The sequence below is a fragment of the Passer montanus genome, unplaced genomic scaffold (assembly GCF_014805655.1).
Source record: "Passer montanus isolate IOZ18808 unplaced genomic scaffold, ASM1480565v1 scaffold111, whole genome shotgun sequence".
NCBI lineage: Eukaryota > Metazoa > Chordata > Aves > Passeriformes > Passeridae > Passer > Passer montanus.
The window spans coordinates 1,040,071-1,052,250 of NW_024357725.1; the positions used below are offsets into that span (position 1 = coordinate 1,040,071).

Below are 12,180 nucleotides of genomic sequence, written 5' to 3' on the forward strand. Positions count from 1 at the left end.
TGAGCAGAGCACCAAGCACACCTGTGGTGTCTGTTGGAAAGGACCTTCAGTGTCAGACATGTGGAGAGCAGTCTTTGTGCCAGTGATGATGGGGGCAGAGAGCAGGGCTCTGGGGACACACGCCCCTCCTTGTGTGCAGCTTGTGACTTGGGCAGGGGGTGAGTGCAGGAGGACCAGCACATCCTGAGGGGGCTGAAGCACTCGGGCCCTCTGAGCTCACAGCACTCGGGCACAAAATTTTTCAGCAGCAGAAACTTCTCCTGCTGCTGCTTCCAGGGTGGGGTTTAGTCCTGTCTGGTGTGGGGCTGTGGGTCCTATCCATTGGTTTGGGGGTCCTGCTGAGCTGTCAGCAGGTTGCAGTTGCTTTAACATTATTGGATTTTGACAGATTAGGAGGCGAATCCTTTCGTGTGCTGGGGAAGCTTCCCAAATGAAGCTCTTTTAATTTATCTGAGTCAGCTATCCCCAGGGTGATTGCAGGAGGAGTAAGCTAAGGATGACCTGTGACAGAGGGGACCATCATAGCAGTAATAAAAAAAATTCCTGCTCTTCAATAAATCCCTTAGTCATGAGGCTGTATTAGCTGGATTCCATATGTTTTAATTAGGAATTATGTATTTTAAGAAAACCAAAATCCGATTCTAGGGAAGACATCATTACATATTTGTAGTGGTCCTTGTTTCATTTGGCTTCTGTAGAGATACCAATACAGGTACCTTTTCTCATCTGCAACCATATTTTTAAAAGTTTGAATAATCTATGTTATTATTTTTTTCTTTTCCCCAATCCCAATAGTGTGAAAAAATGTAATTCTCTTTCCAATGCAGAAATTGGGTCAGCAGATCCTAATGAAGTAATCCTGGATAACAATGCACCATACAAGGATCTGCTTCCACTAATTAATGACTAATTTTTCTTTCAAAATACAAAGTAGTAACTTCTGCCTGCAGTAGACAGTGATTCTACTTCAGTGGCATCTGTTTGTTGCATGTTTTCCATTTCTATTATTGTTATGGGAAGGTCAAATAGAAAAAAGCTTTTTGCCATGGTTCAGCTTGTATGGATCATGCTGATATAATCCCTACCTGATTACAGTTATAAGCTCCTAAAACACTGGCCATAAGTGATAAAGACTTCCTTTGTGCTTCAGGCTGTAATCCGCATCAAGCCAGTTTCAATAAGGATTTGTCCATCTGAAGTGTTGCTGAGGATTTGAATCAAAATTATAAACAGAAAATATAATAAAAAGCCTGCCATGTCTCTGAATTGGTGAGCTACACCTTAAAATCTGACCTAAAGAGCAGCAATGTCACTCTGCTCATGAAAATAAGATGTGTGTGCTATGAAGCCAGACGCACAGCAAATGGATCAATTTATTATTGGCTATGATGCATTTAGTTAATTTTGATAGTATCTCACTTTTGTTTTAGTGCAAGGCAGTAAAGCCCCAACTTGAATGAGATCACGTTGATTTTTCTTGTGGTTCAGGGTTTTTAGGTGTACATTTGTTGTAAAGATTTCATCTGCATGAGATGTGCAGGTTGGAAGCTTAGTTTTGGAGCCTAAAATAGGATTATGAAATTACATGCTTTTAATGAGTAAAACACCCCAATTAAAAAGACATAATGGGCAAATTAAGGATGCCTAGGCTGTTCTTATTTTGCCTTTGCTGTTGCATTTGTTGGATTACCTAGGGGGCAGGTAGGGATTTCTATACTGTACAAAACTCCACATCTCTGAAGAGTTACACTGCACCTTAACCATCATTCAAACTGGTGATAAAGAGCCACAGCAAATATTAATCCTCTTTTTAAACCCCTCTCAGGGTGCTGTGGCTTCTGCAAAATGGTTTTCCCCCTCATCCTCATATAAATAGTTGTTTTTTTTTTCACTTGGTCATTTGCACAGAGCAGACGATGCACAGGCAGCTCCAAACACTCATTTTGTTTTCTTCCTTTTTTGGGGACTGAAGGGTGGAGCCAGACCGGGCAGAGGTCAGAGCAGCCCTCGAGCTACTTCAATCCATACAATCAGGCACAGGCCCTGAAGGAGGTTTGCCACCTCCTTCAGCTCTTCCCTTTGCAGCCCTCCTTTGGGCCCTGAGGAGTTAAGGTTCTGCTCTGCGGCCAGGGAGCTGTAATGTGCAGGACAGCTGCTTTTCTTCTATTCTAGAGACATTTGAGATTTGAGACCAAGTAAATTGTCCATTTAGATGCTTGAGTTGCTGGACCTGGTTAGCTTTTGCTGTAAAGCAGCCCTTTTTGGCATCTGATGTGAAAATCACACGGCAGAATAAATTTAAAAGGTGATCCTGTGCCAAGACTGTGGCAAAGTCGAAGAGCCTTTTTGATCAATCTGCCTTTTGCCTTCTTATGCAGCGACCCAGCAATGCAGAACGAATCACTGACTGATTCTTGGAGGAGCAATCCAATGGCCATAATTGCTGGGAGCAGGGGGGGTGGGAATGTTTGGGGTTTATTTACACTCTAAACCACTTCAGGATGGGGAGGAAGAAAGTGTATTCTTGACTATCTTGTGACCTCTGGGATGGGAATTCCATTCTGGAACGTCCCAAATCCATGTGTGCTTGGGGCTTCTGGGCTGGCAGGACCAGTTGCTCCAGTGTGGCAGCTCCTGCCAGCTTCTCCAGGACATCAGGTTTTCAGAGAGCCATAGCACACAGCACAGAGAATTTGGCCTGAAACATTTTGCTTCATTGATTTTTAAATACCACTCCTTGACACCCAGAAATAAATACAGATGTATGGAAAAACAGCAAGTCTCAGTCTGGTCCCTGGATCACCCTGGTGCCATGTAAGGGGCAGGCACAAGATGTCTTGCCTTGATTCTGGGAAATCATAATAATAATAAAATAGATCTATAAATTATTCAGAGCTCATGAGCTATTGCCTAATGTTGCTTGGGGCCAAGCACAGGGGTGTGGGTGAGGGAGCCAGAAATCTGTCGTGGTGAGAGGATGCCACCCCGGGCTCGTGGCACCTGACTGGTCTGAGGTGTGGACAGCGGGTGGGCAGCGCGGTGGCTCCTGCCCTTTGTGCCCCGCGCCCCGTCCCGCGCCCCCTCCGCCGCTCGTGCCGCCGTGCGGGAGCGCGGCCCGGGGACCCGGCTCCGCAGGCGGGGGCCGGAGTCCCCCCGGCTGCTTTGGCTCCGCAGCCCTAAATTGAGACTTCTCCTTTCTCTTCGCAAGGCACATTTCACTGGCTTAGGACAGGATCTGGCAAGGAGCACCGGCATTTGAAGGCATAACTCTGCTCTCTGGTGTTTCCTTCTCTTTAAGGCGGTAACCCTCTGCGGGAGCGGCGCACCGGAGGAGGCTGGCGCTGGTGCCAGGTCAGTGTGGGCTGGGAGGGCTCCGCGGGGCTGGGCCGGCCCCTACGGCAGCGGCAGCTTCGCTCTCGCCCTCCGGCACGGCCCGGACCGTGCAGGGCGGACGGACACAGCCAGCTGTACCGGGGGAGCGTGTGGGGCCAGCCGGCCGTGCGGGGGGACAGCGGGCGGCTCGGAGAGACAGCCGAGCGGAGCGCGGGAGGACCGCCGGCCGTGCGGGAGGGACAGCCGGCCGTGAGGGGCTGTGTGGGGCTCTGAGGGCTCAGGGCCGTGCGGGGCTCTCAGGGCCGTGCGGGAGAGGATAGCCGGCCGTGCGGGACTCGGGGCTCAGGGCCGTGCGGGGCTCTGCGGGGCTCAGGGCCGTGAGGGGCTCTCAGAGCCGTGCAGGGCTCTCAGGGCCGTGCGGAGCTCTGCGGGGCTCTCAGAGCCATGCAGGGCTCTCAGGGCCGTGCAGGGCTCTGCGGGCTCAGGGCCGTGCGGAGCTCTCAGAGCCGTGCGGGGCTCTCAGGGCCGTGCGGGGCTCTGCGGGCTCAGGGCCGTGCGGGGCTCTCAGAGCCATGCAGGGCTCTCAGGGCCGTGCGGGGCTCTGCGGGCTGTGCGGAGCTCAGGGCCGTGCGGGCTCTCAGAGCCATGCAGGACTCTCAGGGCCGTGCGGAGCTCTGCGGGGCTCTCAGAGCCATGCAGGGCTCTCAGGGCCGTGCGGGGCTGTGCGGGCTCTCAGGGCCGTGCGGAGCTCTGCGGGCTCAGGGCCGTGCGGAGCTCTGCGGGCTCAGGGCCGTGCGGAGCTCAGCGGGGCCCAGGGGGCGCGGGGCGGGCGCAGGCCGAGCTCCTCCCGCCCGGCAGCGGTGGTCAAGGGGGTCTCTGAGAGGCCAGAGCCCCGCGCCGCCGGGCTCCGAGTTCTCCGCCGGACTCCCCTCCCACTCCGTCTGTCAAAAATAAAGTTTCCGAGTGGACGCAGGGTGGTCCAGAAGGCCTTTCCAGCGGCCCGGCAGGCAGGAGCTGAGGGAAAGCCAACGCAGGTGTCAGGGAAGTCCTGAACTTCGGGGGTGCTCGCTCGCATCCACCCTTGAGCAGGACAAGCGGAGTAACAGGTGGAGAAACCTTTTAAAGTTTGTTACTGTCAACTCTTAAGAGTACTAGAAGAATATCGGTGGCTCAAGGAGAGCCTTTCGGCGTTATTGCAGGTGAATCCACCGTTTGTCAGTCACACCTGTGCAGAAATGTGATTGCCGTGATTATCTCACCTTGCGGAGAAGCCAGTGCCAAACGCCTGCTGCTTCTGCTGTGTGACCTTCATGCGGCTCAGCTGCGAGCAGTGCTGGGCTTTGGGGGCCCTTTGCTGCTCCGGCTGTCCTGGTGGCCGCCTTACCGAGGTCTAGGTGAACTCAAGGTTAATTGGAGTAGATGATTGATGAGATGTCCCCGAATATCTGTTCAGTTTCTTACTGTGCACTGGGAGATAGCCCCTCCACTAGAACTGTGTATAAATAGCCCTTGTAAACAGCTTTAAGTCTCACAAGTCTCTCTTTGAGCTCTCCAAGGCTTTTACACATACTACAATTCAATACAGCTCTAAAATAGTAATTATGAATATATTAAATGGTTTCAGGTGATAAAAATCTCTTAAAAGATGAGCAGAGGTAGACCAGGTCAGACATGACTGAATTAATCAGAAAATTCTTACTGTTGTAATCATGTCTCAGTTTTCATTAGGCTGCAGCTTTGTAGAGCAAAGGTCTTGATGATCTCTGAATCATACTACTGTGTAAATAGTACTTTACTCTCATGCTCGCTGCGCAATTCAGTTCTATGGCCTGGACGTGTGAGTTCAGCTGCTTGGTTTTCAGACATACACATCAGTAACATTATAAAATAAAGCCCGTAAAACTCTGTGTGCATCTTCAGTGTATGTGTAACAATGTAGTCTGTGACAGAAGTGAAACAAACTCACAGTTTGGTTTTGTTTCACATTTTGAAAAGTGCAAAGTTTAGCCCTGCTGACACTTACAGCTCAAGAGTGAGTGGAGTGTAGAGAAAAGATGATGAGAGAAGCCTGTGGAGTATGAGCAGGAGGGAAGGTTGAACTTTTGTACAACTTAAAGATGGAGGTGTACTGAGGAGGTTTGAGACTGCAAGTGCACAAAATCTGGGTGCAGAGGTGGGAATAAGTGATTTAGGGGCTTCCCTGTGTTTAAATACACTCAGTGTTGTATTTCAAAATAGCTTTGTTGATTTTTATTACTGGTTTGCAAGGGGTGTATTTGGAAAATTTTATTGTGTGTTTTGTCTTTCTCTTGCTGCTTCAGTCCCTTTGTAATATTAAGTCTTATTATGATTGCCAAATCCTTTTTACAAAGTGGTTTTATTTTTTTATTGTTGTTCTTTGCTGCAGTTATAGCTCCTTTTTAATTTGGGTGCCCTTAGTGTTGTTTTTCTAATTAGTGTTTCCTGGAGTTATAGAGCTGTCTCTTAGACCTCTTTTGTAGCCAGGTCTTTAGGGAGGTTCTAGAAGTATATGCTTGAGTTCTCTTCTCTCTCTCTGAGTTTACCAGATTTATTTAGTTAAAGTTTTACAGCTACAAGACTGTGTCTTACTAGAATTAGGCATTGCTTTGTTGTTTAGGAATGTAGCCTTTTATCTTCAGTAACACTCCAATTGCTAGTTTCTGGAGTTCTTTCTTGGGAACTTTGCCCTGTGTTAATGGTTCTCTATGAGATCCAGAATTCCTAATAAGCAGTTTTAAAATTTTAGGTTCTGGCCAGTTTGCTTTTATAGCTAAGAAAATCAGCGTTAGAGATACCATTGTAGATCCTGTTGTTTGGTGCTCTGCCTTGTGAATGTCTGTTTTGGTTTTGTTCCTGTAACTTCCAATGGCTCTTCTAAATAGAGACAAACTTTATTTTCCAGGTGAAGTTTCTAGCACCCTGTTTCTTATTGATGCATATTTGGAGCATGGGCCTATGTAGAGTTCACCTGTTGCATCTCTGGCATTTCTTGGAACAACTTTTTTGCTGACTCATCTTGTGTTGCTGTGCCTGCCACATGTTTTAGTTGGAGCTGATTTCCTAATTCCAGTGTCCTTGGAGCAGGCTGCAGGCAGTTAGCCACCACTGTTGCTGCACACCAATCTCACCAAGCAGCAAGCAAAGACTTACCACACTTCCCTCTAGGTTTTTCCAGCTCTTGATGCAACTGTTTTTTAGCATACAAGCAGCAAATCTGTGAGCAGTGCTGGGCATGTTCAGGTGGCCTGTGTGCTGAAAGACCAAGAGGAGCTCAGTGTGCAGTGCTGTGTGTGATGGGCAGGGCACCCATGCACATCCAGTGGGTGCCTGGAGGTGTGTGGTGGTGGCTTCACCTCTGCACATGTACTGCATGTGCCCAGAGTGCTGATGTTACACTGTGACAGTAGCAGTGACCAATAGCTGGTATTTTGTCTGGAGTCTAGAAATCCAGATATTGTACTTACATTTTTTGTGCTCTGGTTGGAAAATATTGTGGGCTCCTCGGTGGGGAGCAAAACAGTGCTTTGGGGAAACTTGAGACAATCAGTGCAGTGAAACTGTGTCTATTTTGCAAGTGGCTTAATTGATCAATACTGCACATCTGAGTTCATCTTAGCAACTTTTAAACATCTGGAAGTTAGAGGCCAAGTTTGCTCTACAGTTAATACTGGGGAGGGAAGGGGAAGTTGGAAATTCTAGGTGGTTTTCATTCACAAATGTTAGTTTTGGTATAAACTGAGTCACTGTCCAGTTTCCACCAGAGAGGAAGTGCAGATGCTTCTGCTGTAGAGGAAACATAGGCTTGTAACTGTGATTTGTACCTAAACCTGAGGAAAAGAAACTTCCCAGTTCTGCCTCCGTGGTGCTGGGATGTCATTACCTGCTGTCATGCTGCAGAAGCTACTCAGGTGCCCAGGGTGGTGGGATGTTTATCTGGAGGTGATTTCTGTGGGTAGTCTTATTTTCCAGAGCTTGGTTTTCACCAGGAACCTTCCATGGCACAAGCACTGAGTGCTGTTCCTTCTTAAAGCATTGTTTTCAACAGTTTGATTGATTTGTGGGTCTTATTTCTTGTGCTTTCTTTCCTTGCTGCCAGCTGGTTAGGTTTATTCTCTACCTTCCTGTTTTATTGATGCTTCCCAAGCAGACATCCTGCCCAAGAGCAGCAATGATGTCAGTGAAGTGATGGGCTGTTCTCCCACACGTGCAGCTGGACAGTAACTTCATCAAAATGACTGCCTGTCCTATCACTGACCCACGGCAGCTTCTTAGCTTTCAGGACCATCTGACTGGATGAATTACCCTCTGGTTTTACTGCAGATTCTTTATTATAACAAAGTCGGTTTGGTTTTGTTTATTGAGGAAATTATTTCATGTGTCCTAGTATATAAAATTCAGACTCACATAGAAATCTCGTTTGTCATCTAGATTTCTACCCATAATATATAATGTGACTTTAAATTTATTTTGGATCTGGTCTTGTCTTTATGTTCAGAAATGTCATCCATGAAGTGATCTTCTGGTGTGCATATTGTGTATATTCCCACAAATATAAAATGTGGGATTATTGGTTTAGAAATAATACCTGATTAATACTGTAATAGCCAGTCTGCTTAAGCAATTTCTATTGCTCGTATTATTTTTGCTTAAAAACCAGTTATTTCTCAGTTTATTCTAGAATGGTTTAACAGAATGATGGTGCTGGTGCAGTGCTTATTTTGGGGAAAAGTGATAATATAGGCAGAAATAAGTGTGTGCTTAAAATGCGTGTGTCTCCCTTTGGAAATTTGAAAACTTGAGGATTTTCCAGGAGCATGGTCCATTTTATCCCATGGCACAAGTGTAAATCATTGGAGAGTGGGCTTTTTGCCACAAAGGCATGGATTTATTCTTCAAATGGCGACTAAAATTTCGTAACTTTTATTGAAGATGATATATGAAACTTAATCAAAAATACAGCATCTGATCTATAGTGACAGTAAATATTTTGTTACTGGCAATTGGTTTCAAAGGAGCTTATACTATTTAATCACAGCAAGTATAAGCATTATGTTTAACCTGAAGCATAAGAGATTAAATGCAGAGCACTTCTACAAAATCTTATTGTTTTAATCAAAAGGACAAATTGTGATTCAGATTCTGCAAAAACTTATCTTTGTATTTTTATTTGAGCACTGTGATTAGCTTCAGGGAAGTCCTTGGGATTTGCTTGCTGTGTTTGAAATTCAGTATGTTGGTAGGCTTTGTGGGATTGAAGTCCAGATGCATATTTTAGCCTCTCATATTTTCTGAAGCTTTTTTTATTTGAAGTTGTAGGCAGGTACATGTTTGGCATGAGGGGAGATGGGGTTGGTATGTAAATTAAAAAAAAGTAGTGTTTGGCTGTGCATCTTCAGTGTTGTATTAGTATTTGTTCCTTACTTATATTAATTAATTTATTTGGTTTACCATGTGTTCCATCCCACACTGATCACTGCTCAAGTTTTCAGTTGGGCTTTATGTAGGGTAAACAAACGCTTGAGGGACAATATTCCTGTTCCCATCCAAAATGTTTTCTCTACCCTAGTATTAGTCTTGAGGAATAATGCTTTTCACACATAAACCTGAATATCAGAGAGGAAGGTCTCAGAATTTATAATATTTTGGTTTGGTTTTATAGCACTTTTTTGCCTTTTTTATTTTTTGTTCCTTTCATTTTTGCTTTAGAAGCTCAAGTTTGTGTATGGATGGTGAATTGGTCAAAATTGTTATTTAAGGACCATTAAATTGTGGTGCTCAAATGTTTTGAAGGAAAAGAGGGAAAAGTGAACCTGATGCCTGTAAAGGTTTCTTCTAGTGTATTTTCAGGCTGTCAGCTGCTGCTGCTTAATTTCAATGCATAAAATTCTGCCTCTAAATATAAAAGTGGGTTCTGTAGCTAGATTTTGTTTAAAACTTATAATAAAACACTGCCTGAGAACCGCCCTAGAAAACCAAGTAAATATTTATTTGCAACTGTTGATTTCCTTGTCTAATCCTCAGTCTTTAAGGTACTTGGTTAAGTTGATCAACTGGGCTGGAATATAATGTGTTAAAATGTTTTTCTTAATTTTGTTCAGTATTTTCCTGTGGAGTTTCAGTTTAAGCACAGCATGTTACAGACAAGGTGAAGTCAAGGGGGTTTCTATTTTCCTTTTTGTATCACCCTGTGTATTCTCTTTACCTAATAAAAATTCTCTAGAATGAGCCAAGCAGTGTTTTACGACTTGCATAAGTGATGAATTTCTGTAAAGCCTTGGATGCCCCGAGGAACCGGTTTTTGTTTCCATGCTAAGTTTCCCACTGGTGTGTGTCTCTGGCTTTGCAGGCGTCGGTGCTCCGGAGGTGCCAGAGCACCTTGGTGGTGGCAGAACACAACAATGAATCCCTCACCCCCATCACCCTCAACACCATCACTGCAGCAAAGCGCCTGGGAGGAGAGGTCTCCTGTCTGGTGGTTGGTACCAGCTGTGACAAGGTAGGAAAGGCTATTTTCATACCAGTGAAATAAAGAATGCAGTGAAACAACGCTCTCAGGCAGCCTGAAAAATAATCTGTAGTCAGGAGAAACTGTGCCAGGAGTTGCTAATCTGCCAGAAAAGTCCTGCACTTGAAACTGCTTCTCTTCTAAAGAGAAAATACGGATATAGATTTAATTTTACAGGGAATGGTATCAATAATGGTTGTTACATGCTTGAGCAAGCAAATTTTTATAGGACTAAAGGACAATTAACTTTTAAAACAAGATACATCTCTGTAAAGTTTGAACGACAAATATTGCAGTGCTAAGAATTTGGAAAGAAGCTTTTGCTTGTTTAAATGGAAACCAGTAGAAGTGAAACAACAGTGATAAATTGGGCTTTTGAGCAAGTTGCTGTTACTAAGCAATCAGTAGTTGTGTGGAGAGTGTTTGCAACCTGAAATTCTGAAATTAGTGCTTTTTAACTTTATCATACTGCTCATGTATGTAAAAAGTTCCTTGTACGTTAGCTGTGCATTTCTAGTATAATTTTGATGTGCCAGTTCTAGAGACAATGTAGTACATTAGTGACACTTTTATTCCAGCATGACTTGGTATTGTGTGAGCAGTAGAAGTACAAAAAAACTGTGCCTAATATTTGCATACTGTTTATGCACTGTTATTTTGAAAGCAACATGTAGTATCTCATGAAGAAGGCATACTTAGGGCAGCTTATTAACAAATAGGTGGAGAAACCTCAGTAGGTGTTCGAGGTGGAGATGAAGCCAATATTTATCTAAATCAAGAAAATAAAAAATAAAAAAAAAGAAATAATTACCTGACATGTGTCTTTAATTTTCCTTATTCTATGCACTTGCGTAGGAGAAAAATGATTGTGAATGTTTTGTTTGTTTGTTTTAATGCTAAATATATGGAGTCTGTATGTTATGGTGGGAAAAAGTATTTTATAAAAAATGAAGGTTTAGAGATTTTTATTTAAGAGCCAGTGACTGAAACAGATATTCTGCAGCAGCTACTAGGGATTTTTTCTTTATTTCCTTTTGTTAATTTTTGAGGGTAAACTGATACTCATCAAACTCAGTAAAACTGCAGTGTTTCTGGACGATGCATGTGGTCTCCAGACTTCGCTGTCAGTCCTCTTCTCTCTGATCTGTAGTAACCCTTTTATCATTTAAACTTCACTTGTGCCAATTCAAACGAAAAAAAGTGCATAAATATAAATTTAAATACGCATTGCTTCAGTAGGCAAAAAGTCAGATGGAAACAAAGGGTTGCTCCTAGAATTTGAACAAAAATCATAACAGCATTGTACATTTGTATTTGTTTGTCTGGTAGATACTGACTGAACTTAAATAGGAATTGTTTCTTGGTCGTTGTATTGGAGTACTGAGCAATAATCCTCAAGTGTGGCTGTTGCTGGCTGCTGTAAGAAATGCTGGGATTGCTGTGGAGCCCTGCATGCAGGAGGCAAGTTTTCCTGAGGCTGATTTGCTCCGTAGTTCTCTTATTCACACATTCATTTTCATTATCCCATAAGGAGCTGTGCTGTGAATCAGAAGACCTGCATTTTATTCTGTTAAGGTCTGTTCTGATTTTGGAATTCATGTACATTTGGTTCTGGTTTTATGAATCTGTAGGCTGTGAGCTATTTGCAGTGGGGACTCCCTTGTTATATGTTTGTGGTGCCTGTTAAGCACAAACTAATAATAATTCACTTGTAATCACAGGTAGCATCAGAACTCAGCAAAGTGCAGGGTGTTGCAAAAGTTCTCGTGGCTCAGCATGATGTGTACAAGGGATTTCTAGCAGGTGAGAGTTGTTCTTACCTATTGACAAAAGAAATGTATTTGTGTATTTGTGTTTGTGATTGAAAATAAGATGGTTGTAAATGCTAAGCAGTACATTTTTATTCTCAGAGGAGCTGACTCCCTTGATTGTGGAAACTCATAAAAAATTTAATTACACCCACATTTGCGCTGGAGCATCTGCCTTTGGGAAGGTGAGTAGATGAAAGAGCATCAAAAAGTTCTTGTAGAAAAGAGACAGACACTGCTGTATGTAAGAGTGTGAATCAAAGGCCTGAGAGAGATCAGCCATGGACAGTTCTGCATTTGCAAACTATTTTACAGTAGTTTGCTTAAGAGGTCATTAGATTTCATGATTTATGTTTGAGTTCTTTTATGAGCTGATGTGAAAAAAATAGCATAGAAGAAATATTCTGTGGTAACCAGCCAATCCTGTGGACACAAGGCAAAATGTGCAATAAGGCAAAGCAGCTTAAGTGATCTGAAAGCATGAAAATTGTAAGGAAAAGCACAGCAAATTGG

The 12,180-nt window shown here is 44.0% G+C and overlaps 2 long non-coding RNA genes across 2 annotated transcripts; both read left to right on the forward strand.

Annotated features, from left to right (window-relative positions):
- The first annotated feature begins 1,919 nt into the window (after positions 1–1,919).
- LOC120513357 lies at positions 1,920–9,836 on the forward strand. Its single transcript, XR_005630252.1, has 3 exons — positions 1,920–3,014; positions 3,209–3,351; positions 9,701–9,836. It is a non-coding gene; the product is annotated as an uncharacterized LOC120513357 (long non-coding RNA).
- LOC120513360 lies at positions 4,173–4,860 on the forward strand. Its single transcript, XR_005630253.1, has 2 exons — positions 4,173–4,439; positions 4,533–4,860. It is a non-coding gene; the product is annotated as an uncharacterized LOC120513360 (long non-coding RNA).
- Positions 9,837–12,180: the final 2,344 nt, after the last annotated feature.